The sequence below is a fragment of the Puma concolor genome, chromosome B2 (genome assembly GCF_028749965.1).
Source record: "Puma concolor isolate L17-30 chromosome B2, mPumCon1.1.hap2, whole genome shotgun sequence".
NCBI classification, from domain to species: Eukaryota; Metazoa; Chordata; class Mammalia; order Carnivora; family Felidae; genus Puma; species Puma concolor.
In genome coordinates, this window is record NC_141671.1 from 26647657 (window position 1) to 26675618 (window position 27962).

The following is a 27962-nucleotide window of genomic DNA, read 5'->3' on the forward strand; positions in this document are numbered from 1 at the left end:
GTTGCTTTTTGAGTTTTTTATGTTAGCCATTCTGACAGGTAGGAGGGGATATCTCATTGTGGTTTTGATTTGCATTTCCCTGACGATGAGTGATGTTGAGCATCTTTTCATGCATCTGTTGGCCATCTGTATATCTTCTTTGGACAAATGTCTGTTAATGCCTTCTGCCCATTTTTTCATTGGATTATTTGTGGGGTTTTTGGCGTTGGGTTATATAAGTTATTTATATACTTTGGATACTAACCCTTTATCAGATAGGTCCTTCATAAATGTTTTCTCTTCTTCAACAGGTTGCCTTTTAGTTTTGTTGGTTGTTTCCTTCACTGTGCAGAACCTTTTTTTTTTGATGTAGTCCCAGTAGTTTATTTTTACTTTTGTTCCCCTTGCCTCAAGAAACATATCTTAAAAAACGTGGTTGCGGCCAATGTCAGAGAAATTACTGCCTGTGCTCTCTTCTAGGATTTTTATTGGTTTCAGGTCTCACATTTAGGTCCTTAATTCATTTTAAGTGTATTTTTGTGTATGGTGTAAGAAAGTGGTCCAGTGTCATTCTTTCACATGTAGCTGTCCAGTAAGAAAAGGGATATGTACATGAGGGCAACTCGTACGAACTGCCTCCCAACACCTGGAGGGCTGCAGGTACTGCCTCATTTTCTTCACTTTTCCAGATTTAATCAGAACTAGCTCAAGCCTCCACCTACAGACTGGCAAGAGTTCTAGGATTACAAACATGCACATTCTTGTCTTCTTCTAGATCATCTGGATCATCACCTGGAATCCTCCACCATGGTCTTCTTCCAAGTAAAGGAAAGCCCTGTCATTACCCAGCCTCCATTTCTAGTCTGGTTCTCACTGCCCTTCTGCACGGCCTCACAACTGCTTCCCCACCTGTCAACAGCGCTGACCCATGCTGCAGCCAATAGGCCTTGCAAGGGAAGATGCCATGCAGCATTCTACACTCCCTCTGTGCTAAATCCACCTGGGTCCCCACCACCCAGTCTCTCAGGACTGTGGCTCAAAGTCCTCAGTTCCTCCACACAACCTTCCTGCATTCTCTTCCAAGGAGGTACACAGCTTCGGGCACTTCACAGAGTCCACAGTGACTTGAGGATTCCTCCAGTGGCATGACTGCTTTCCTTTTCAATACTGGAAATATGTTGGCTTTACTTCTCTTTTTCAGGCATTGTTGTTGTGGCAGACCTAGATCTTTGGTCTACCTGGCAAGCAGGAGGACCTATTCCCAGATATTCTGGCAGTTCACTTTGTGGTCTTGAATCAGGGCCACAGCTTACAGTTGTGAAAGCGGCACATTGCACAACTTCAAGAGAGGGATTGCTGGGTCAGAGGACAGATGCACACTTTATTTCACAAAGGAACTGACAGTTTCCAGAATGACTGTACCAGTTTGTACTCCTGTTAGCAACGCCCTGTCTCCCCACATCTTCGTCAGGCCTTGACTCACCCATCCTTCTCATTGTTGCCATCCTGATAGGTCTGAAGTGGTTTCCTTTACTATTATTTCCAGAGCTGGAGTACTGGTGACACTGAGCCCTTGTTGTTTCTAGTCTGTCTTTGTCATGAACCTATGCCTTAGTGACGAATTTGGGAATATGCTTACTCTATATGGTATATTTTAAAGATGGCAAATAATAGAACACCAGTCCCCTCGCCCCTGCCCAAATATTAGTTTTTCCAAAGCACGATAAGTTCATCATCTCCTTGGATCCCCACAGCCATAGACTGCCCAGTGCTTTCCCATGCATGCCCTCTGCTGTGGGCCACTGGGCGCAGTGCTGAGAGAGGCACTGGGGAGGGATGGAGACCATGCATGACATAAGCATAAGGTTTGCATTGAAGTTCTGGAAATGGATGGAGGAGATGGTTGCACAATAAAGGAAATGTACTGCTGAACTGTACATTTAAAATAATTAAAATAATGAATCAAAGGTATATTCTACCACATTTTTAAAAATACTTATTTATTTTTGGGAGAGCACAAGAAGAGGAGGGGCAGAGGATCCAAAACGGCTCTGTGCTCACAGGCTGACAGCAACGAGCCGGATGTGGGGCTCCAACTGATGAGCCATGAGATCATGATGTGAAACACTGACTTGAGCCAAAGTCAGGCGCTCAACCAACTGAGCCACCCAGGTGCCCTATTCTACCATAATTTTTAAATATTTTGTTAATGTTTACTTATTTTGAGAGGGAGACAAAGACAGAGAGAGAGCATGAGTGGGGAGGGGCAGAGAGAGAGAGGCAGACACAGAATCTGAAGCAGGCTCCAGGTTCTGAGCTGTCAGCACAGAGCCCGACACAGGGCTGGAACTCATGAACCTTGAGATCATGACCTGAGCTGAAGTTGGACGCTTAACCAAGTGACCCACCCAGGTGCCCCTTACCACAATTTTTAAAAGTCACCTTTGTTGCCTTGTGGATCAGATGCTAGAAAGGCAGGAGTGGAAGCAGAAATACCAGATAGAAGGCGACTGTAGTAGCAGAGGCAAGAAACAGTAACTTAGATCAGAATGGTGGTGGTGCAGATGTGGGTGCAGGGATATCCTAGCATTCCCACTTGTTCCTGAAAATCAGAAATTCTGTGCCAAAATGCTAAAAGCCTATGTCCCACTGCTTATAAATGGAAAAAAGTTATGCCACATTGTACGGCAACCCCAAACTCCAATCAATTTTCTAAAACATAACTGCAACATGGTGAAATGTCTCTATATAAGTAATATATAATACTACAGTGTAAAATGCTTAAGACATCATTTTCAGATCTCCAAATAATGTGACTGTTATGTGCCATATGTTAATTTGGTTTGTAGGCAATAACATGTACAGCTTGCATGCTACAACATAAACAATTTGTTTACAGTGAGCCATGGCAAATAACAAATAGCAATGAATATATTTGCGTAAAAAAATGCAGACAATGTGGTACCTGGGTGGCTCAGTAGGTTAAAAGCATCTGACCTTGATTTTAGCTCAGGTCACAATCCCACATCAGGCTCTGCAGTGACAGTAGGGAGCCTTCTTGAGACTCTCTCCATTCCTCTGCCCCTCCTCTGCCCCTCCCCCACTCACTCTCTAGTTCTCTCTCAAAAATAAATAAGCTTTTTAAAAAATGCAGACAAAAATTTTCAATAAAAGTAATGCTTTCTTTTCTTTTTTTTTTTAAGGCTATTTCTTGTAATGTTCACAAGTTCTGGGAATTAGGGTGTTGGTCTCTTTGGGGGGGGGGGCAAAAATTTACTGTCTACTAGATTTTGGAAGATGCCAGGAAAAATGTAAAGAACTTGAGTTCTTTGTGATGGTACTCAGCTACTGAACCCGGGAGCTCTTATCTCTGGGTTTCTTATTTTATGAAATCACATATTTCCAAATTGTTCAAGCAAAAAAAAATTTTTAAGCATTTATATTTGGCTGTTTTCCAACTGATATTGACAACATCTTCATGATACATGGTTTTATCCAGTTGATACTTATCCACTAAATTTATACTTGTGAACAACACCGAAGTAACCAGACTAAAAATTCAAGTGAGTTACAGCAAAGATCCCAGATAAACAAGGGGAAAAACACTTGCCCATAGATAATCTACCAAATTATGATCACTACTTGGAGAATTTAAAATTAATCTATATTATTAAAGCATATTTTTGAGAAGGAAGAAAGACTTGCTGTATATATTTCAAGTATTAAGGTAAAAAGGTAGCTTGTCCAGGGCACCTGGATGGCTCAGTCTGTTGAGCATCCCACTGCTGTTCAGGTCATAATCTTGCGCAGTTCGTGAGTTCGAGCCTCTCATTGGGCTCACTGCTGTGAGTGCAGAGCCTGTTTTGGATCTGCTGCCCACCTCTCTCTCTGCCCCTGCCCCCCACTGTCTCTTTTAAAAATAAATGTCTCTTTTGAAAAAATACAGTGGTCCTACATGGGCTAATCCATAATAATTTAATATGAAAATATAGTGTGCCAGCTTTTTCTAAATATACATCTAAACTAGATATCTCAGGAGTCCTTATTAATAAAACATTATGTTGCTACTGAACAGAAAGGAGCTCTGGGGAATGGGGCTAAAAAGGAGAAAAAGGCAAGGAAAATTCAGAATCTGGTCTCCTTGAAAAGGCAATTCAAAATACCTGCAAGAAGAAAAATGAGAATTAGGAAAAATACAACAGTACTTTAAAAAAATCTCTCCTCTTTTCTTTTTCCACATATTATTTAACACAGGGATTGCTATAATTGGCATGGATGGATGGATGGATGGACGGATCGATGAACAAATAGGTGACTAGGAAGACTCATCATTTGGAATCATTTCTATGAAGAGTAGAAAAGACAGTAGGAGAATAATTATTCAGGAGCATGATCGTTTTCAATAATTGATCTCCTCTTCCTCATTCAGCAGCAGTCACACATCCTCGCTATATCCTTCAGCATGCCTAATGGTTGTAAGGAGTGCTAAAGTCTATCTGTGAACTCAACTTTTAATGTAAGACTCTAATTTTGAAATTACATGGACCCTACTGGATTTTTATGTTGTACATTTTATGCATCAACATACAATATAAATAAAAAATATTTATAGACCCAAAAGATTGTTTTAAAATATGGTGGAAACAAAATGGACCAATTAATGTGTGAGCAACAGTAAAAAAAAAAAAAAAAAAAAAAAAAGATACTACTATGTAAATTCACCTATTAGAAAGTAGAGTGGACTCTCCAATCTCCCGCTACTTATTTAAGCCTACATCCTAGTCCTGACTCAGAAACATGTTTTGATACTTTAGACAACTTAACTTGGCTATTTAAGAGCTCTGTTTCCCTGACAAGAGAGTGTTGAACCAGGTGGCTGTTATGGTATCTCTCAGTTCAAAAACTGAGTTCAAAAACTATCATTTTAGTGAGTAGTAGTTTGAACTAATGTGTAAAGAAAAACAAATGTCAAGTCCTCCGGCTAGATTTTAACCACTAAATAAGAAACTCTGGGCTATTCTCCAAAAATCTTAAAATTTAGTTAGAGTCCAAGGAGACAGAATTGCTGAAAATAAGTTGTGTTGCTGTATGGAAACAAACCAAAATATGTTTTTAACCAAAATATTTTATTTATGTGTTCATACAGTCATACTTTTAGTTATCTACCCCCCAAACTCCAATATTATAAAAGTTATTTTAAATTCTAAGCCTGTAATTAATAGTTTTTCAGGTTTTATTTGCTTGTTTTTTAGCTTGCAATTCTAAAATCTTGCCTAGGAATAGAGACCTCCCTGTTTGGGGCATTTATGCTCTTCAAGTTACATAAGTCGGAATATTTAAGTGTGGTATTATCATTTTATGCAGATTTCGATCTTTTCTCTGATGCGAGCTTTTATGGCGATTTCCCTGAATCAACCCTTCCTTCCCGCTTCTCTTTTGTAAAGCATTTGGCCCATTTTAACTGCACAAATGCTGCTTACTTGTGTTTCTTCCATGCAGCTCCTGTTTGCAAGTACTCTATTCAGAAACTAACAAAAAATAATGTGAGATATGCAGCCATATTACAGAGATAGTAGCAAAAATATTTGGTTAAATGGATTTCCAAGATCAAATCTGTGGTTCCCAGCAAATTTATTGGTAAGTAAATATTTGTAGTAAACGGGTAACGCCGAAGTAAACATGAGGGCCATTGTGACAAAATCAATGTAGCATCATTAAAATAATAGATTAACCATTAAAATAATAGATTTCTGTGTCAGTGAAGAATGAATTTAAATGCAACGAATTAGTAACTACGGACCCTCACCTTGACTAGCAATTTTAAACTTCCCTTCCACCAAATGTTTAATAAACGCTGCCGACATGGGAAACAAATGGCTGACATAAGTCTCGCCCTCTTTTGCTTAACTTGTCTCCACTATGGATATAGTCTATGAATGAAAAGACAATAGTTAGAACCGGAGGTATTTACAAAAGGAATGAATAGTACCACAAAGATTTATAATACTCCTGTAACTTTTATAAGTATATTGGAAATAGTTTGTAGCAAATGTGATTCCAATAGATACCCACTAATACAAAAAATGCACATAAAACCACATTTCTGCTAAAGGCATTGTCAGAGAGAAGGAAAGAGACCAAATTTTGAAATAATGGGGTTTCGCGCCACAATTTATTTTTATCACATACTTTCTGTAAAAGAAATGCTCACACAAAGAACCTTCCTCAGTTAGACCAGCAGGTGGCGATATTGACCGTATGCCAGGACAGCCTAAACCTGGCTGGAACTTGTCATTGTTTCAAAAGAGTAATTCCCAAGAAATACAAATGAGTTAATCTTATCTGTGTTTTGAAACTTTCAAAGATATTATTCCATCCTATCAGAGACTACTGTGAACTCCCTTTGTAAAGCCTGATGATCCATCTATTTCTCTTGGCTGGATGTATAGCATTAAAGAGATGGCCTTTCTTTTCCAAGTCTTAGTCAACCAGTGGATATATACTTTATCTATTTCATAGTTAGAAAAGCACCACTGTTTACGTTGCCCAGGACAGAGCTTTGGAACTACATGGGAATTTTCCTATAAACATACAGAGCAACAATATGCATGAGAGAAAATGAGTTTATAATTGGAGTTAGAAGCATTAAAATAGTCCAAGCTATTCTCAGAATAATTTATATACCTACTACAAGCTGTTCAAGGATCCTCTGACAAACTCCTCCTTAATTGTATATTTATTGTATTTTTATTTGATATAAACTTATCTGTAGGGTAGGTTATTGTTTGCCTACTAAATGGAACAATCTGATATCAGGATTCTGAATCGTATCAACGAAATGAAACCAATTGGTCATATCAGAGACACATTTATAAACATAAGTACAAGTGCATCATGTGAATAAAATGTTCACGTTCTTTTTTACCAAAGGTTTCAGTGTTGTGCTACATATACCTTTCAGGCGCATCACTGAAATGCTAAATGAGTTATTTATCCCTTTCAGTTAGAGTAAAGGTTGGCAAACTTCTCTTAAGCAACCAGATAGTAAAATTTTCCTCTTTAAGGGGTAAGGGGCAAAACTGAGGATATTATGTGGGTATGTATACAACCATTTAAGAATGTAAAAACAATTCTTAACTCAAGAACAGTACAGTACCCAGCAGCAGGCCAGATTTGCTTTGCAGGCTGGGGGTTGCCAACTAGTTTCTAGACAATAAACCCGATCATGTAAGCCAAGCCCAGAAAGACTCCCAGAAAGAATGACCCTAGCCCTGCCTATTATGTTAAATTTTTCCTATTTAAAACTTTTGCCTGTTTGAAGTTCTATAGTAGAATTTGACATGGATCTTTAGTATTTTTTAAAACATATTTATTTTCATTAGGAAATAGAAAATCCTGAGCCCGAGATCAGAAAATCTGGTCCAAATGACAGCCATGATGCTGCCCAGTGGGCTGGGTATGGTGAGGGGAGCGAGTGAGGAAAAGTGTCACAGAGAAAACAAGCAGAAACCGCAACACTGAACACACATGAAACCACAGCATACGCTTTGCAGTAGAGACTTAGTTAGAATGTCTTTAAGCACCCAGTGTTAATGAGTCTTAGTTTAAAATTTTTTAAACTTTATGTTTAAATTTAAGTTTTGAAATTTTTACAAATCCTTAGCACTGTTGGCTTTGAAAGAAAAAATCTCACTTATTGCGGACTGCTCTGTACAGTGAGTTTCCTCCAGCAGCCACAACAGAAGAGCATTAGGAGGTGGGCTAGTGTTGGTGTTTATCCTCCGTGGAGATTTGAGGGCTAATGAACTAATCTGTAGAACTAACTTAGAATGAAACATGAGTTTCAGATTCACAGTTTCTCTTTCCTCCCTTTCACCAGGATCAGACGATATTTTGCAAAGTGGATTAGCTAGCAGGAAAGGAATAACATAAAATAACAGACTCGCTCAATAATTATTTTATCTTTGACTCTGCAGTATAGTCAGAGATACTCTCAGAAGCTTGCTTTTTAGAAATGAAGCAAAGAAACTTGAACAAGTGTGCCTGCCTGCTGGGCTGACTTAGAGCTAGGAGGGGCCTTCAATATCCTTCAACCCCAGTCTCTTTTTTACAGATGAATGAACTATGGCTCAGAGAAATTGTGTGGCTTACACAAAATCACACAGCAAGGAACTGGCTGGGCATATTATATACAGTCTGTTTAAGACAAGCTTTAGAGATCCAGGGTAGAGCTAAAAGGAAGTTATTTTTCTTTCAGTGAATGGGTCTTAGACTCACAGGATGACAGAGAAATACAAGTTAATTTGAATGCATTGTCCAGAGATCCAGTAACAATGGGAAATTAAGGGGTACAACTTTGATCACTCCATGCTGGTTCTGGTGAAAGTTGTAGGGAGTTGTGGGGGGGCAGTGAACATGCTCAGCCAACCTGTACATGCCCAGGAACTAAATTCTGCCACCTCTGAGTGGGGACCAGCCATACCGTGTTGGACAGTCTCCTATCATGGCACAGACCAGCAGTATGTTATTGTTGCTCAGACAATTCCAGACAGAAGGGTATTGGACCCTACATTTTGTGGAATCAAAGGAAAGCATCCCTGTTTCCGATTCTGTGTCTCCCTCTCTCTCTGTCCCTCCCCCGTTCATGCTCTGTCTCTCTCTGTCCCAAAAATAAATAAACGTTGAAAAAAAAATTAAAAAAAAAAAAGGGGCGCCTGGGTGGCGCAGTCGGTTAAGCGTCCGACTTCAGCCAGGTCACGATCTCGCGGTCCGGGAGTTCGAGCCCCGCGTCGGGCTCTGGGCTGATGGCTCAGAGCCTGGAGCCTGTTTCCGATTCTGTGTCTCCCTCTCTCTCTGTCCCTCCCCCGTTCATGCTCTGTCTCTCTCTGTCCCAAAAATAAATAAACGTTGAAAAAAAAATTTTTTAAAAAAAAAAAGGAAAGCATCAAAAGAGACCAAGCATTTCAAGGCTGGGCTCTCTAAACACAAATAACACACCAACTCCTGAAATATAAAATACACAAAGACTCTTACACCTTTACATATAAACAGATCAAACTGTTTTATTATAATCAATTCCCATCAGCTTGTGTTGTTTTTAGATTTAAGGCTTCTACCTTGTGGGACACTCTGTGACCCATAAAATAAATTTTTCTTACAAATTAATATTTGCTCAGAGAGGGTTACAGGCATCTAAAGTGAATTACCCTTGTGCCCCCTATCAAAATGGTCTAAACATCTGGATTCCATGTGATTAGGACAGTTTTCATTTTAAAAGTCATGTCGCCTTCTAACCCATAACCTCATTACCATTCAGACTCTCCACTCATCTTCTCATCTATTCCAGAAAGAAATAGGAAGATGATTTTTTTAAGTTTTTATTTTAATTACAGTTAGTTAATATACAGTGTTATATTGGTTTCAGGTATACAATATAGCGATTGAACACTTCTGTACAATACCTCATGCTTATCACAAATGACCTCCTTAATCCCCATCACCTATTTCACCCATCCCCCTACCCACCTCCCTTCTGGTAGCCATCAGTTGGTTCTTTATAGTTAAGAGTCTGTTTCTTGGTTTGCCTGTCTCTCTTCCCCCCCCACTTTGCTCATTTGTTCTGTTTCTTAAACTCCACATATGAGTGAAAACATGTGGTATTTATATTTCTCTGACTGACTTAGCATAGTATCTCTAGCTCCATCTGTGTCATTGTAAATGGAAAGATCTCATTCTTTTTTATGGCTGAATAATATTCCATTGTACACATATATACCGCTTCTTTATTCATTAATCAATGGACAGTTGGGCTGCTTTCATATTTGGCTTTTGTAAATAATGCCACTCTAAATATAGGAGTGCACGTATCCCTTTGAATTAGTGTTTTTGTATTCTTTCAGTACTCAGTGGTGCAATTGCTGAATTGTAAAGTATTTTTATTTTTAGCTTTTTGAGGAACCTCCGTACTGTTTTCCAGAGTGGCTGCTCCAGTTTGCATTCTCACCAACAGTGTAAGAGGTTCCCCTTTGTCCACATTCTCACCAACATCTGTTGTTTCCTGTGTTGTTAATTTTAGCCATCTGACAGGTGTGTTGAATGTATTTTTGTGGATGGTGTAAGCAAGTGATCCAGTTTCATTCTTTTCCCTGTAGATGTCCAGTTTTCCCAACACCATTTTCTTAAAAGACTGTCTTTTTACTGTTGGATGTTCTTTCCTGCTTTGTCAAAGATTAATTGACCATATAGTTGTGGGTCCATTTCTCTAGTCTGTTCTATTGATCCATGTGTATATTTTTGTGCCATTACTATACTGTCTTAGTAACTACAGCTTTGTAATATAACTTGAAGTCTGGGATTGTGATGCCTCCTGCTTTGTGTTTCTTTTTCAAGATTGCTTTGACTATTTGGGGTATTTGACGTTCCATACGTATTTTAGGATTGTTTGTTCTAGCTCTATGGAAAATGCTGTTAGTATTTTGATAGAGATGGCATTAAATGTGTAGATTGCTTTGGGTGGTATGGACATGTTAACAATATTTGTTCTTCCATTCCATGAGCATGGAATGTCTTTCCATTTCTTTGTGTTATCTTCAATTACTATCTGATGTATTTAATAGTTTTTTCAGAGTACAGGTATTTCACCTCTTTGGTTACGTTTATTCCTAGATATCTTATTATTTGGGGTGCAACTATAAAAGGGATTGTTTTCTTAATTTCTCTTTCTGCTGCTTCAATGTTCGTGTAAAGAAATGCAATTTATTTCTGTACACTGATTTTGTATCCTGTGACTTTACTGATTTTGTTTATCAGTTCTAGCAGTATTTTTGGTAGTCTTTCAGGTTTTCTATATACAGTATCATGTCATCTGCAAATACTGAAAGTTTTACTTTCTCCTTACTGATTTGGATGCTTTTTATTTCCTTTTTGTTGTCTGATAGCTATGTCTAGGGCTTCTAGTACTATGTGGAATAAAAGTAGTGAAAGAGGACATCCTTGTCTTTTTCCTGTCCTTAGACCGAGAGCTTTTCCCCATTGAGGATGATGTTTGTTAGCTGCGGGTTTTCTTATGAAGCCTTTCTTATGCTGAGGTCTGTTCTCTCTAAACCCATTTTGTTGAGAGTTTTTATCACAAAGGATGTTTCACTTTGTCAAATGCTTTTTCTGTGTCTATTGAAACGATCATATGGTTCTTATCCTTCTCTTATTGATGTGATATATCATGTTGATTGATTTGTGGATATTGAACCACCCTTACATCCTAGAAATATGTAAAATTCACTTGATCATGGTGAATGATTTTTAAAATGTATTGTTAGATTCAGTGTGCTAGTATTTTGTTGACGATTTTTGCTTCCTTATTAATCATATTGGCCTGTAGTTCTCTTTTTTTGTGGTGTCTTTATCTGGTATTGGTATCAGGGTAATGCTGGCCTCACAGAATGAATTTGGAAGTTTTCTTCCTTTTCTATTTTTTGGAATAGTTTGAGAATATTCTCTTATAATTGTTTGTATTTCTGTGGTGTTGGTTGTTATTTCTCCTCTCTCATTTGTGATTTTATTTGTTTTAGTCTTTTCTCTTTTTTTCATCCTAAGTCCAGTTAGAGGTGTATCAACTTATTTATTTATTTTTTCAAGGAACCAGCTCCCGGTTTCATTGATCTGTTCTATTGCTTTTTTTAGTTTCTGTATAATTTATTTCTGCTCTAATCTTTATTATTTACTTCCTTTTACTGGCTTTAGGGTTTATTTGTTGTTCTTTTTCTAACTTCTTTCAGAGTAAGGTTAGATTGTTTATTTCAGATTTTCCTTCTTGAAGTACCTTTAGCTTTTGTTTGTCTGGGGTCTTTCTATTCTGAAATATAGCTTTGCTGGATAGAGTATTCTTGGCTGCAAATTTTTCCCATTAAGTACTTTGAATATATCATGCCACTGCCTTCTGGCTTGCAAAGTTCCTGCTGAAAAATCCCCTGCTAGCCTTATGGGGTTTCCCCTGTATGTAATTATCTTCTTTTGTATTGTGCTTTTGAAATTTTTCTTTGTCAGTATATTTTGCATTTTAATTAGATTAATGTTTGGTGTGGCTCTGCTTTGTTGACTTTCCTGGGGATTCTCTGTGCCTCCTGGATCTGGACACATGTTTCCTTCCCTGTGTTGGAGAATCAGCCATTATTTCTTCAAATAAATTTTCTGCCCCCTTTTCTCTCCTCTTCTTCTTCTGGAACTCCTATAATGTGAATGTTATTATGTTGATGGAGTCATCAAGTTACCTAAGTCTATTCTCACTTTGCATAATTCCTTTTTCTCTCTTCTTTTCAGCTTAATTACTTTCCATTACTCTGTCTTCTAGGTCATTAATTTGTTCCTCTGCTTCCACCAGCCTGCTGTCAATCCATCAAGCATGTTCTTCACTTCATTTATTGAGTCCTTTATCTCTATTATGTTATTTTTTTAATCTCTGTGTTAAGGGTCTCACTAATGTCTTCTTTTACTCTTTTCTCAAGTCTGCTGAGTAACCTTCTGATCATTGCTTTAAATTCTCCATCAGGCATGTTGCTTATATCTGTTTTGCTTAGACTTCTGCCCATTGCCTTGTCCTGTTCTTTCATTTGGGAAATATTTCTCTGTCTTCTCATTTTGTCTAAGTTTCTGTGTCTGTTTCTATGTGTTAGGAAAGTCAGCCACTTCTCTTTATTCTTGAGGGTAATTGCCTTATGCAGAAGAGATCCTGTAGTGCCCTGCAGTGTAGTGTCCCCTGTTTCCTAGAACCTGGCACTTTAGGGGATGTCTCCGATGTGTGCTATGAGCTCTCTGCTGTTGTGTCTTGATGCTTTATCCTTCAGGCCAGTCATCTGCAGAGGTTCTCCTTGCCAATTATGGGCAGTGTTTGGTTCCTGGCCTGAATGTGGTGAGTTTTAACTAGGTGTGCTCTGGTCTGCTTGTGAAAGGAGATATGTTGTTAGCACTCCTGGAACCAAGGTCTGAGTCATGAGATGTAGTATGAACAGGGGTTTGGGCTGGTCTTCTGGGGGATGGAGCATAGAGGGAGGGGTTTAGTGTAAGCAAGGTAGGTTGCCAGAATCTGTGCTGTACTGGTTCCCACAGGTGGCTCTGTGTTTATGCTGAGGTGGTGACGGAGAAAAATGGTGCCTGCCAATTCCTTTGTTCCCAGAGGGGTCTCTCTGTGAATTCTGTCTCTGTGGGACATGCTCCAAGCTGAGCAAATAACCTCCCCACTGTGTGCCTCAGGTGTTCTTCAGATTGCTGTTTCCATGCTGTATGTCAGACGGCTGTTTGTCCTACCTTCTCTCCAAAAGCAGTCCCAATGCCTCTGGGCTCTCCCAGCACTGAAGCCCACTGACCTTTAGAACTCCAGGCTTCAAGTCTTGCTGCTTGCCAGAAGTCATGAAACTCAGGCCCTCTGGTTTTCCAAGCCAATTGCTATGGGGATTCATCTTCCCTGAGGGCTCCCCTCTGTGTTATTCTGTCTCTGGACCTTTTACTCAACCACAGCTCCCTCCCACTGCAGTGGCCATGATCTGTTTCTCTCCCAAACCACATTTCTATACTTCCTGCCTTCTTCACTGTGGCCTCTTCTCCACCTGTATTTGAAGAGTTTATTTGCCAGGCTTCAAGTTGATTTCTGGGGTATTTAGGATGATTTCATTGTTATTTAGTTGTATTCATGGAATGCGGCAAACCTACAGCCCTCCCACTCTGCCACCATCTTTCTTTCCTAAAAGGATGATATTTTAAAATTTTATCTACTTGAAATTTTTAAAAATATTTTTTCCGATATAATGCTAGACAAATGCCAACATAATGCCAAATGCAATGTGCAAACTGGCTTGCAAATGGCAAACATGGAAACATCCCCCGGTTCTGGCTCCAAGTGGTGCTCCCTTCTCTCCTACAGGAAAGAGAAGGTACTGCAGGCACCATGTGAACAGTCACGAATGCCCCGTAAAGTAAATTTCCATTATCTTGTATGCCCAGAAAATGTTTGTTTAAAAAATATGGTGAAGAGGGGTCTGCCATCACAGTGCCCACTGTGTGTCCTTAGACATTGGCTGTCCCAGCTCATCCCAACACATTTTTTCAGCTCTAGCTTGCCTGAAAGAGCTTTTTCTTCTTTGGTTGAAAGGTCTTAAAGAAGTGAGCCTGAATCTCCTCTGGTCCTGGCTCTGGCTCTGTGATGAAGCCTATCTAGAGTGGAAGAGACATGCAGAACCAGAGAGAGGTTAGGCAAGGGGGTAGAGACAGGGTTAATAGCTCAGAGTCCCTGTTTCTGATCACCTCTGGCTTTGCCCTTGTATTACCCAGCTAAGTAAATGATGAATCTCTTATTTTGCTTAAGTGAATATGAGTTCAAATTCAGTCACTTGCAACCAAAGAATCCTGACTGAAATAAAAACCACTGTAGAGGCCAGTCCACCTACTGCTATGATGCAGACACATGTTATCATGTAGTTTAAAAGGATAGTAGTGTTACTCCTGGACCAAATAAAAGAAGACATTGTGCTTTATCTCTACACTTTCTATCTTAAGTCATCTCAACTACTGGAATTTGGAAGAGGAAATAGGCTTTGCCACTTGCTGATTTTTCCTTGGGGATTCCTATATTGATCCACTTGGGCTGCTATAAAAAAATATCATAGACTGAGTGGTTTAATTTTTTCTTTAATGGAGCTTACTCCATGCCAAACTTGGGGCTTAAACTCATGACCCTGAGATTGGGAGTCATGTACTCTACCAACTGAGCCAGCCAGGCACCCCAAATTGAATGGTTTAAACATAGAAATTTATTTCACACAGATCTGGAGGTTGGAAAGTACCAGATCAAAGTTCTGTCAGCATTCAGTTCCTGGTAAAAGCTCTCTTTCTAGTTTGTAGATGGCTGGCCACCTTCATGGTGGAGAAAGAGAGAAAGAGAGAGACTTGGACCTCCCTGGTGTCTCAGGTTTGTTTTTTTTAATGTTTATTTATTTTTGAGAAAAAGAGAGACAGAGTGTGAGTTGAGGAGGAGCAGAGAGAGAGAGAGAGTCACAGAATCCGAAACAGGCTCCAGACTCTGAGCTGTCAGCACAGAGCCCAATGTGAGGCTCAAACTCATGAACTGCGAAATAATGACCTGAGCCAAAGTTGGATGTTTAACCAACTGAGCCACCCAGGTACCCCACCCTGGTGTCTCAGAATTACACTAATCCTGTTGGATCAGAGTTCCACCATTATGACCTTTATTTAACCTTAATTACTGCCAAAAAAGGCTTATCTCCAAATACAGTCACATTGGGGATTGACCTTTCAACGTATGAATTTTACAGAAACATAACAGTCCACAACAGTCCCTTTCTGAGGGAAGGACTCTCTCAGAAACATGAAGGCCAGAATGATAACAGCTGTTGAGGAAGGGAGGCACAGAGATTAGATCAGCCATTCTTGACCAGTTTAGTTCAGCAAACATTCATCAGTTCATTGCTATATACCCGGACCTGTGCTAGCACACAGAAATAAAAGTGAATAAGCTATATAGGCCCTGGTATAGGCAGAGTGTTCCCTCCTAGCAGAGGTGGAAACTGGGAGCTGTGTGGTCACCAGCTGGGACATCACTGGTCTGGCATTTGGATAAGTGCCTGTCTAGTGCCAACCATGGGACTTGGTCTCCATCACATTGCTCTAGGTGTTTGCTGTGCCTTAAATAAGAAGTGAATTTCAAGATATCCAACATGCTAAACTTAAGTTATGGGAAAAAATGGATAAAGCTACGTGCCCTACCCTTAAGGAGATTTCTGATGAAGGAGTAATTGGCCAGCAAATAGATACATTTGATGTAATACAAAAAATAATCAGAGTGGTGAGGGTTCAAAGGTGCTACAGAACCCAGGGGAGGGCCTTTTACACTTCAGGACACACAGGTAACCTTCACAGGTGAGACAGGCAAAGAGGTGAAAATGTCATGTCAAGTAGAGGGATGACATGCTATACATTTTCACATAAAAATGTTAGAAGGAGGTTGTTAAGAGGTGAGGCTTGGTAATAAAGGTAGAGGGCCTATCGTGAACTTGCTCCTATTGTCACTCCAGAAGCTTTATATGGAGGAGAAATTGGTCAGGTTTATGTGTCAGTTACACCATTATGGAGCTGCATGGAGGACAAACTTGCATGGGACAAGAGCAGATGTAGGAAGACCAGCTCAGGAGATGGCTGCAATTGGTCAAAGGATAAGGGTCCTCCTTTGAACTAAAACATTGGTTCTAGGGATGCAAGACAGATTTGAACAAATATTTAGGATATAAAATGGGTAAAACTTGGTGACTGATGGTATCAGGAGGAAGACTGCGGAGACTAAGAGTATTACATAGTCTTCCCCACACTGAAGGACTAGTAGGGGGTGGTGCTGTGAACTGGGAGCTGGTATGAGGGAGAGAGCAGATCCAGAGAGGGTAGAGCAGGTGTGTGACAGAAAGCATGGTTATCAATTGAATGATAACTTATATGACATGAACGGTAAGAACAAAAGATGCCCTAACAGCAACAGGGAATAAGGAAGGGGCACCTGGGAAGATTTCCATGGTTTCCAGAAGTTTTAAATGAAACCTAGAAAGGACATGGCCTTATGCGGGGGAGGGGGGGTAATATTCAGGGGGGCCTGAATATTGCCTGCCCATATTTTTTATGATGTTGTCCACACAGTGTTGGTTTATTGTTTCAATGAGTCAGTTACCGACACTTACAAACCAACCGTTTATATATAAAACCTGGATCCTGGTCTCTCAGTGATAGTGTGTACAGGGTACGGAACTGGTTCTGCCTTCTTCACTGGCCAATAGTCAGCTGGCCTGGGGTGTCAATATTGGGCCTATCAGACCAGGCAGGCCTACTGCCTTACCTGAGTGTTTCCTGTATGTTATTTGTCCATATTGCCCCACAATATGGTAAAGACAGGAGAAAATCCAACCTTGCTATTATCAACCTTGGTGAGATTGTTCATCTAATGGAAATATAAATCTCTTTCCCAAAATTCAGAGTTAGGACACTTTATCCACTGACTAATGGCTTCCCAAAATGTTTTTGTGTTAAACTAATTATGCCAAATATTTAGAAATATTTTTATTGGGAATATATACTATACTGTTATTTAAATAACTAGTATAACTATCAATTTTCTCCAGAAAATTCAAAGTGTTCTACTAAATCCTAAAGCAAATTTAACCCCAAGCTTACATTGCTTATGATCCTTATCTGGAGTCAGCATCAAATATGGAGGGGGAAAAGTTATAGTCAAAGCAGACACAACTTGATTATAATACAGGAGTCCTCTGGGAACTCAATAGTCTCTCTGGTGTTCAGTTAGTATCAAATTTCCATCTGCTGAGTAGGTCTCTAGTAAATTTGCAGAGGTGGTATTACAGGGAGGAAAGGACTGTTTCAAGGGCTGGGAAATAGGGAAAATCCTGGGTTACTTGAAATTCCTGCCATGTATGTGGTCTGTTTACTCTGAAGAAGACATTGTCCAAAGGGGGCAGGGTTTAATGTACTAAGAGTATTACTCACAATTGATGAGGATGACGATCTACATTTACAGATAATTCACCTTGAGTCCTCAAGGGTATGGCAGGATATTTGTCCCTTTTTTCTTCATTAGAGTATGCTCATTGATCTGAATTAAGGGATTTTTCTTTTTTTTTTTTTCTTTGCCTTCAGTGTGTGTGTGTGTGTGTGTGTGTGTGTGTGTGTGTAAGGTAGGATGATTTTTCCTCCAGTTTAGGAGATGAAGCATTCTCACCCATGGGTGATTGAAGAGTGGGTCAACTAACTGATCTGCTGGGCTCAACTTCACTTTGGATCCTGTCTCATTCCCCCTTTTCGAAATGTTCTGTCAGATGTTGTAATTCAGATAAAGGAGCTAGTTCTTATTCCAGTTTCTATTTTCAAAATAGGTCTCCACTTCCAGGGTCAACTTCACAAACAAAATTAAATGATATTCCATCAGCATCTTCTTTACCTCCTAAATTTGTCCAAAGGTATTTTCTAATCGATTCTGAAAATCTCCTATAATTCTGTCTTTTCTGTTTTGGGTTTTTTTTTTTTATTGAGGTATAATTGACATATAACATTATATTAGTTTCAGGTGTACAACATAATGATTCAACATTTGTATACATTTCAAAATGATCACAACTTTAGGTCTAGCTAACATCCATCACCATATACATAGGTACAAGTTTTTTCTCTTGTAATGAAAACTGTTAAGATCTATTCTCTTAACAATTTTTAAATATGCAATACAGTACTGTTAACTACAGTCACCATGCTATACATTACATTCCCATAACTTAATTATTTTATAACTGGAAGGTTGTACTTTTGACCTCTTTGTCCATTTTGCCCACCCCTTAGCCTCCCATCTGTTCTCTGTATCTATGAACTTGGTGTTTGTTTGTTTTTCAGATTCTATATATGTAAAAGCATAAGGTATTTATCTATTATCTAATATATTATATCTATATTTATCTAATATCTATATCATAAGGTATTTGTCTTATTAGCTAATATATTATATATATTATTTATATAATAAGAAATTGTGAGATATATTATTCATTCATCCACTGATGGACATTTAGGATGTTTCCACATCTTAGCTGTTGTAAATAATGCTGCAATGAACACAGGGGTGCATGTATCTTTTTGAGTTAGTATTTTTATATTTCCAAATAAATATACAGAAATAGAATTGCTCTATTTTCCTATTTTTCATTTTTTCAGGAAGTTCCATACTGTTTTCCATAGTAGCTGTAGCAATTTAAATTCCCACCAGTAGTGCATAAGAGCTCCCTTTTCTCCATATTTTTTTGCCAATACTTGCTATGTCTTCTTTTTTGATAATAGCTATTCCAACAGGTGATACCTCATCATGGTTTTGATTTGCATTTACCTGATTATTAATGATGTTGTGGACCTTTCCATGTACTTGTTGGCCATCTGTATGTCTTCTTTGGAAAAATGTCTATTCAGATCTGCCCATTTTTTCAAAATAGATTTTTTTTTGAGTTGCATGAGTTCTTTATTTATTTTGGATATTAACCTCTTATATGATTTACAAATTTTTTTTCCATTCAGTAAGATCCCTTTTTATTTTCTTGGCTTCCTCTGCTGGTGTAGAAGCTTTTTAGTTTGGTGTAATCCCACATGTTCATTTACCTCTTACTGCCTTTGTTTTTTATGTCAGATTTTAAAAATCATTACCAAGACCAAGTCAAGGAGCTTACCACCTGTTTTATCCTAGGAATTTTATGGTTTCAGGTCAAACATTCAAGTCTTAAGACATTTGAGTTAATTTTTATGTTTGGTGTAAGATAGCGGTCCAGTTTCATTCTTTTGCATACAGCTGTCCAGTTTGCTCAACACCATTTATTGGAGAAATTGTCCTTTCCTCATTGTATATTCTTGCCTCCTTTGTCATAAATTAATTGACCATATTTGCATGGGTTTGTTTCTGGCTTTCTTTGTTTTCTTGATGTATGTGTCTATTTTTATGCCAATACCATACTGTTTTAACTACTCCGGCATTGGAATATATAGTTTGAATTCAGGAAGTGTGAAACCTCCTGCTTTGTTCTTCTTTCTTAAAATTGCTTTGGTCATTAAGGGTCTCGGGTTTCCATACAAATTTTAGGATTTTTTGTTCTATTTCTGTAAAAATTGCCATTGGAATTTTGATAGGGATTACATTGAATCTATATATTGCTTTGGATAGTACGAACACTTTAACAATATTAATTCTTCCAATCCATGATCATGCTGTTTCTTTCCATTTATTTGTGGCTTTCTTCATTAATGTCATAGTTTTCAGTATGCATATCTTTTACCTGCTTCATGAAATTTATTCCTAGGTATTTTATTCCTTTTGATGCAATTATAAATGAGATTTTTTTCTTAACTTCTCCTTCTGATGGTTCATTATTAGTGTATAGAAACACAACAGATTTTTGTATCCTGACTTTGTATCCTGCAACTTTACTGAATGTATTAGTTATAACAGTGTTATGGTGGAGTATTTAGGATTTTCTATTTAATATCATGTCATCTGCAAAGTGACAATTTTTTTTTTCATTTTGGATGCCTTTTATTTCTTTTTCTTGCCAAATTGCTCTGGTTAGGACTTCCAGCACTATGTTGAATGAGTGGTTAAAGTGGGCATCCTTGTCTTGTTTCTGATCTTAGAGGAAAGGCTTTCAGCTTTTCACCTTTGAGTATGATATTAGCTGGGGATTGTCATGACTGGCCTTTATTATGTAGAAGTACATTCCCTCCACAACTACTTTATTAAGAGTTTTTGCCATAAATAGATGCTGACTTTGTCAAATACTTTTTCTGTATATATTGAGATGATCCTATGATTTTTATCTTTAATTTTGTTAATGTGGCGTATCACATTGATTTGTGGATGTTGAGCCATCTTTACATCTCGGAAGTAAATCCCTCTGGATCATAATGTATGATGCTTTTAATGCATCGTTAAATTTGGCTTGCCAATATTTCGTTAAGGATGTTGGCATTTATGTTCATCCAGACATTTGGCCGCTAATTTTCTTTTCATGTAGCATCCTTGTCTGGTTTTGATATCAGGGTAATGCGGGCCTCATAAAATGAGTTTGGAAGCATCCCCTCCACTTTCTATTTTTCAGAATAATTTGAGAAGAATTGGTATTAATTATTTATTACATTCTTGGTAATATTTACCAGTGAAGCCATCTGGTTGGACTTTTGTTTCTTGGTAGGTTTTTGATTACATATTCAATCTCCTTACTAACAATCAGTGTATTCAGATTTTCTATTTCTTCATAATTCAATTTTGGTAGGTTGTATGTTTCCTGGAATTTATATCCACTTCCTCTAGTTTGTCCAAGTCCTTGGCATATAATGGCTCATAGTAGTCTCTTATGATCCTTCATCTTTTTGTTCTATCAGTTGTAATGTCTCCTCTTTCATTTCTAATGTTATTTATTTGAGCCCTCTTTCTTTCTTGGTGATTTTAGCTAAAGGTTTGCCAGTATTATTTATGTTTTCAAAGAACCAGCTTTCACTGATGTTTTCTAATGTTCCTTTAGTTTCTATTTCATTTTTTCCACTCTGATCTTTATTTCCTTTCTTCTACTAACTTCGGGCTTTTTGTATTACTCTTCTAGTTACTTAAGTGGTTTAGTTGAGATTTTCTGTTTCTTGATATAAGCATATGAACTTCCCTCTTAGAACTGCTTTTGCTGAATCCCATAGGTTTCAGTATGTTTTATTTCCATTTTCATTTGTCTCAAGGTATTTTTTTAATTTCTTTTTTTTATTTCTTTTTTGACTGTTCAGTAGCATGGTTTTTTATCTCCACATATTTGGAGTTTCATCTTTTTTTGTTTGCATGATTAAATTATGGTCCAACAGATTTTTCCTAGAAGTGTTTTGTATATGACTTTTCAGATACTCATACTGACATTTTCGGCCTTTTTTGACCCTCAGGTTTATTGAGGAGTGAGGATCCTGCAGATCCTTTTCCAAGTTAATCACCTTTTCTTATCTAAAATTCAGCATCTGAGGTTATGATCAACATATGTACAAGTTGATATAGGTCAGGTAATTTTGTCATGTACCCCCCCCCCCCAGTGAATTCTAAATTTTTACATGAATATTTGCTGGTCTTGTTTGGGTTTAGGAAAATCTTTCATTATAGTTCATAATTCAGCTCAGGTTCATGGTTTAAATTTTATAGTTGTCTGCATATTCAACTCATGGGAGAGATGGATATTTAGATGTAATTACAATTTTGGATAAGAGAGTTGTTTGGAAAAGGTATGGTGGTTGAACAAGGGAGATGAGAGAGGAGTTGATAGAGGCACAGAAAGGGGACATCAGAAGGATACGGGGAGAAAGGCAAAGCTGGATATCAAAACTAGTCTAGTTCACTCTTGCTTAAGTTCGCTGAATTACTCAATTAGCTTTGTTCAAAGAACCTTTTAGTGAAGACACTTTTGACTAAGAATTTTGTTTTGATACCTCTGCATACCAGTCAAAAAATGCTGTTCATTAAGCCTAATAAATATTATTTCCTTTCTTCTTCTCAAATAAATGTGTTCAATCAAATGTTCCCCAGAGTAGACACTAAAGGCCCAAATCATCCTTGGTGAAATTACGCCAAGAAAGACAGGCACAAGAATTAGGGTTATGAAGAGAGTACCTATATGAAGCAGGAGTTTTTCCAGTTAGAGGAAGGGATTTAAACTTAGACGACACCGTGAAAGCTGGCAACAGTCAGTAAAAATGTACTGCCTCTGCATTCATACCTCTGCATTCCCCTTACCAGAAAGTTAGCCACCTCCAAACCCCACAATCTGCCCCCATAAGCAGAAAAAACATTGATAATACTTTCTCTGAACCAAAAGGCTCTCAGGACACAAAATAAAGACAAGGAGAACCTCAACCAGTTTTGTTTGTGACCCACAGCAAAGTCTGTCCAAGTGGACACTGGTCATGTGAGCACTGTAAATGCACCCATCTGGGAGGTCAGCTCTAGTAACAGGCTCATAGGTCCTATGCCTGTGCTCTACCTTGTGATTCTCCTTCTTAGAACAACATAACACAAAACAGTAACACAAAGACAGCAAAAAGGAATTAAAAAGAATGGCCTGACTCCACCAAGGATGCCCCAAATTTGGAAACCAGTAACAAAACCTAGATAACATATTGAGAATAAACAGCCAAGGAACTCAATGCAGAGAGGGTGAAGTTGAGACACACTGATAACTTGCCGCATCAGCACTGTCAGCAGCAAAGCATGCGGGGCCTTTAGAGGTTCCACATCTCCCTGAAGGCTGGGGTCCATGACAATAAGCCATACAGACCATATCATAATGGGACCTCCACTTTAATTGTGGAAATAAGTAAAGATCAACCAAATAGAGAAGAGCAAAGCCTATTTATTCAGAGCTTGCTGTCGTGAGGGAGTTAGCCACCATGACTTGTGTTGAGCAGAGACTCAAAAGGAGACAGAAGAATAGGAAAGTCTTGTAGTGGAATAAAGGAAAGTCTTCAGATGTGCCTTGATTGGAGGTTGTTGGAATGGGAAAGCTATAGATGGACTAACTAGAATCAGGACATCACACGTCATTGGTTAGGGGTGCATATTTGGATTTCTCCAGTTGGTCCTAAGTCAGACACAAGGGCAAATATTAGGGAATCTATCAGTTATTAATCAAGTCCTGGCTGTTGTAGGCCAATTGTTAAAGAGGGTATAGTATGACTTCTTGAACTGGTTGCTGCAGATAATGGTTTGACTTTCTGGACTGGTTACAACAGATAATGAGTTAGTTTTCTGGACTGGTTGCTACAGACTATGGGTGAGAATTCTATGTTTATACAGACAATGGTCTGGCCATTGTCCATTGGTACGTGTAGTCTTTCAGCACAGAGCCTTAAACCCAGCAATTTCACTTGTGGAAATTTGTCTTACATCAATTAAATGAGCTATGTCAAGGTTACTCATGACAACATTGTTTGATAGAAAAAAGAGAGAAAACAAAGAAAATGTCTATCATCAGGGCACAGGATAAATTAGTTAGGGTGTAACCCTGTAATGAAATACTAGGTAAGTGTCCTTTAATTTGTGCTCCCAAAGCCCATTGAACAGGCTTTGACTACACACTGATAAGGTATCCATTCATATGTGAGACTTCTTTAACGCATTCTTAAGGACTCAAGAAAAAATTTAACTTCATTAACCTTTGTGTCCTCTCAATAAACATTTGCCAAGTGAGAGTGAAATACAAGATACTGTTCCTTTCCAACCAGAGGATAGGCATTTGTAAAAAGCAGTGCAGAGTTTAAATTTCACTAATAGAAAAACACGGTTCTGTAAATTAAAACAGTGTCTAACAAGTTTATTCTACCCTGATTTTGTATGTCAGAACATATTTGCAGAAGCAATGTTTAATTCGAAGTAAATAAGATTCTTGGGACATTATCTAAAAGAAGTGGTCAGCAAACTTTTTCTCTAAAAACTTTGAAATAATAAATATTGAGGCTCAGATGGTAAATATTTTAGGCTTTGAGGGCCATATTGTATCTGTCACCTCTTTTTTGTTTTCTTTGTTAATTTTTAACAATGTTTTAAAAATGTAAAACTTTCTTTATTTCAATGGTGGCATAAAAACAAGAAATAGCTGGATTTGGGGTTCACAGACCCCTGTCTAAAGCCAAAGTTCACCGCCTTCTTTCTAATATTAAGCAGAGAACATTTTGGAGAAATATCTAAGTATGAATATCCAAATATCATTGAAAGGGTATAAAATGGACTTTTTCAGTCAAAAAAACAATACAAAGAAAGAGATTGAAATGACTTCTGGACCTCTAGAATCAGAATCACAATCTGTTAAAACCCAGATTGCAGTGGGTCCAAGTTCCCAAGTGATACTAATGTTCCCTGTGTAGGAACACACTTTGAGAACCACTGCTGTAGAGGTAGAGTCACTAAATGAAAGCCTCTAAGTTCCTTATTTTGTACAATCTTTCCTTTGCTGTGTCAGTAATCTCTTCTAGTGACTGCAAATGCTTCTAGGCATTAAACTTCTTCTTAGCTGCCAGTGTATCAGGCAATTTATAGATGTCACACTGAAATTTCAATCCACCCAGCAGTGAGGACAAAAGAAAGAGAATGTTGTCAAACCAGTAACGTGCCCTAAGGAGCAACTCTAGAGCAAGAATACAGAAGGAATCTAGCAGTGTGATCCCCTTTTGAACTGAGAACCTCTGTACCCCTCCCTGAGGGGAGCCTTAGTACTGAAGGCTGCTGACCTACATGAACCAGAATGCAATATGGTGACAGCCTGTATAACCTGTGTGACTAGTTCAGCCAGTGGCCCTAGGATCCACAATAGTTTGAGGTACGATCCTTTTGTTTTCTATTTTTCTACACATTTATTTTGTTCTGTTCACATTGCACAATTATACAAACCTACAACCTACAAAATAATACACAACCTACAAATACAACTTACAAAAAGTACAAAAACCTAACCATTTTCCAATGGCAGTTCAGATTTAAGTTACAAAAAAGAAAAACAGTACAGTAACTTACAAAGAGTTTGGGTGCCCTGCACAAGTCACACTGTCTGTCATGTGATGTATTTGCAGCTGTAAATGTTGCCAAAAAAGAATCTGTTCTCTGCATCAAACCACACAGTTTCTGTCAAGGAGGCTTCCTTCGATCAGTGTGCCTTTTCTTCTGAGGGCAAGAGCAATAAGACTTTGAATAGGCTTGAAATGGATTGTTTCTACTCAATAAATATTAAAATTCATTTGGCATTTGCAATAGAGTTGTTTGAAACAAACTTTGTTCCAGAAATGCACCACATGTAAGCACTGTCCCATCTGGTTTTACAATTTTTACAGTGAAAATACCCATATTTTTGTTTCAAAAACTGGAGATTGGGCTTTCTGAACAGATTGGTGGCATCTCTCTCCATGCTTGCTTGCTCTTTTTCCTTTCCCTAGGACTTGCATCATCTTCCTACTTCAATGCATCATGTTGCCAGAGTTCCTCCTGCCTATCACCTTCTGACTTTGATGGTGGTGGCTGGCCTCCTCACTGCCTGAAAGCACCTACCTCTCCTCCGCTTCCTCATCCTTCCACATCTGGACCAAGCCTCTGCAACCAACCACCACAAATAGATCACCCAGGTTGGTAGGGGTGTCTTGTGGCCTGTGCTGCCCCAGGAGAAATGGCTGTGCAAGTGCAAGGTCCCAGGAAGCACTGCACAACTTGCCCACCCACAGGCTCATCTGCACACCCACCTATTGGTGCTGGCCTTGCACAGCCACAGGCTCAAGCTGAGGTTCACCTAGGAGAGAATGGTCTTAAGCTAAGCGCTTTTATAATGGTCTATGTAGTAACTGGAGGCATTCATGGGTGCCAGAAATCCTGGCCTGGCCAAGAAAGTCGGGGGTGGTGGGAAGACACTTTTACCTCTTGTAAGACTGTGCTCAGAGGGTCCAGGGTGGGCCAAAGGCAGTGTGTTCCCATAGCCATGGTATAAGCCATAGGGAACACAAAGCCTTCCATCTGCTCACCCAGTGCCCAGGTACAGCACAATATCCTTGTGCAATTTGTTTGTGTACTTGCTTGCCTTCTACCTTCATCCACCCCTTTTTTCTCTTGATCAAGTTGGTTCTCAATCCTTTTTTGGTGGATTCAAATGTTGGTGTCAGTTTGGTTTATTAGCCTTCCTAAAGGCTGATAACCTGTGCCAATTTTTGTCATTGTCCTTACCACACTCTATGTATGTGTTTTTCCGGGCAACAAAGACCAGCTTATATGCTGAGTTAATATATGTCAAGCACGTGGACCAGTACCTGGCACATAAGTTCTTGTAGTTAAACTAATTTGCTTGGAAACACTAAAATAATAACTTGGGAAAGTCCAGAACACACATGGCTGACATTGGAAGAACCCACTTCACCACTACCACTCCATGGTTTGAAGCCTATGTCAGTCCTAAAGAAAATACTGTATCTGCTCAAGGAGAAATTTGTAAATAATAGAGGAGCATCATCACTTATAGAAAGGAGAAAAGAGGTTAGGAGGCTGATAAGGTATACCACCACAGAGAATGCCAGTTATCAGCCAACCTCTTCAAGGTTTCCCAACACTTACACCAATTCCGACTAAAAGAATGGGGTTTGCCACTCAAACAAAACAAAACAAAACAAAACAAAACAAAACAAAACAAAAGTTTCAAAATACTGGGAACCAAGTTTAAAATGAGCAAAGTAATTTCACTTATAACTCTTAAATAATATTTTCTTATTAATTAAAAAAGTACATGTCCAAGACTGCTATGAGGAACTACAATAGTATGCACAGTCAAAATTTCTACTCTCAAAAAGCTGAGGCAAATTTTGTTTCCTCAGGGAAGCAAATACACCATGAGTCACACATTCAATCAAAAATAGGCTCTTCACGTTAAGAAGATAGCAGCGTAGTAGGACGCTGGGATCACCGTGCATCCTGCTGATCACTTAGATTCCACCTACACCTGCCTAAATAACCCAGAAAACCACCAGAAGACTAGCAGAACGGAGTCTCCGGAGCCAAGCGCAGACGAGAGGCCCACAGAAGAGGGTAGGAAGGGCGGAGAGGTGGTGCGCACTGCACGGACTGGTGGGAGGGAGCCGGGGCAGAGGGGCAGCCTGCCGGCCAAGCAGAGCCCCCAAGTCTGGCTTGCAAAAGCGGAGGGGCCAGACGGAGTGTGTTCCGACAGCAAGCGCCACTTAGCATCTGGGAGGTCATAAGTTAACAGCTCTGCTCAGAAAGCAGGAAGGCTGGAGGACAAAGGGAGGGAGAGTTGCTGAGCCCCAGGATGACAGAGCTCAGTTTGGTGGGGACAAAGGCGCTAGCCAGCGCCATGTCCCTTGCCCATCCCCCAGCTAAAATCCTAAAGGGAACCAGTTCCTGCCAGGGAACTTGCTTGCTCTGCGCAAACACCCAACACTGTGCTTCTGCGGAGCCACCCCTCCGGCAGCGGGTCTGACTCCCTCCCACTGCCACAGGGCCCCTCCTGAAGTGGATCACCTAAGGAGAAGCGAGCTAAGCCTGCCCCTCCTGCCCTCGTGCACCTTGCCTACCCACCCCAGCTAATACGCCAGATCCCCAGCACCACAAGCCTGGCAGTGTGCAAGTAGCCCAGATGGGTCACGCCACCGCACAGTGAATCCCACCCCTAGGAGAGGGGAAGAGAAGGTACACACCAGTCTGACTGTGGCCCCAGCGGTGGGCTGGGGGCAGACATCAGGTCTGACTGTGGCCCCGCCCACCAACTCCAGTTATACACCACAGCACAGGGGAAGTGCCCTGCAGGTCCGCACCACTCCAGGGACTATCCAAAATGACCAAACGGAAGAATTCCCCTCAAAAGAATCTTCAGGAAATAACAACAGCTAAT

The 27962-nt window shown here is 39.3% G+C and overlaps 1 pseudogene; it reads right to left on the bottom strand.

The window, feature by feature from the left end:
* Positions 1-1163: 1163 nt before the first annotated feature.
* On the bottom strand, positions 1164-26050 carry LOC147580814 (uncharacterized; annotated as a pseudogene).
* Between the last annotated feature and the right edge of the window lie 1912 nt (positions 26051-27962).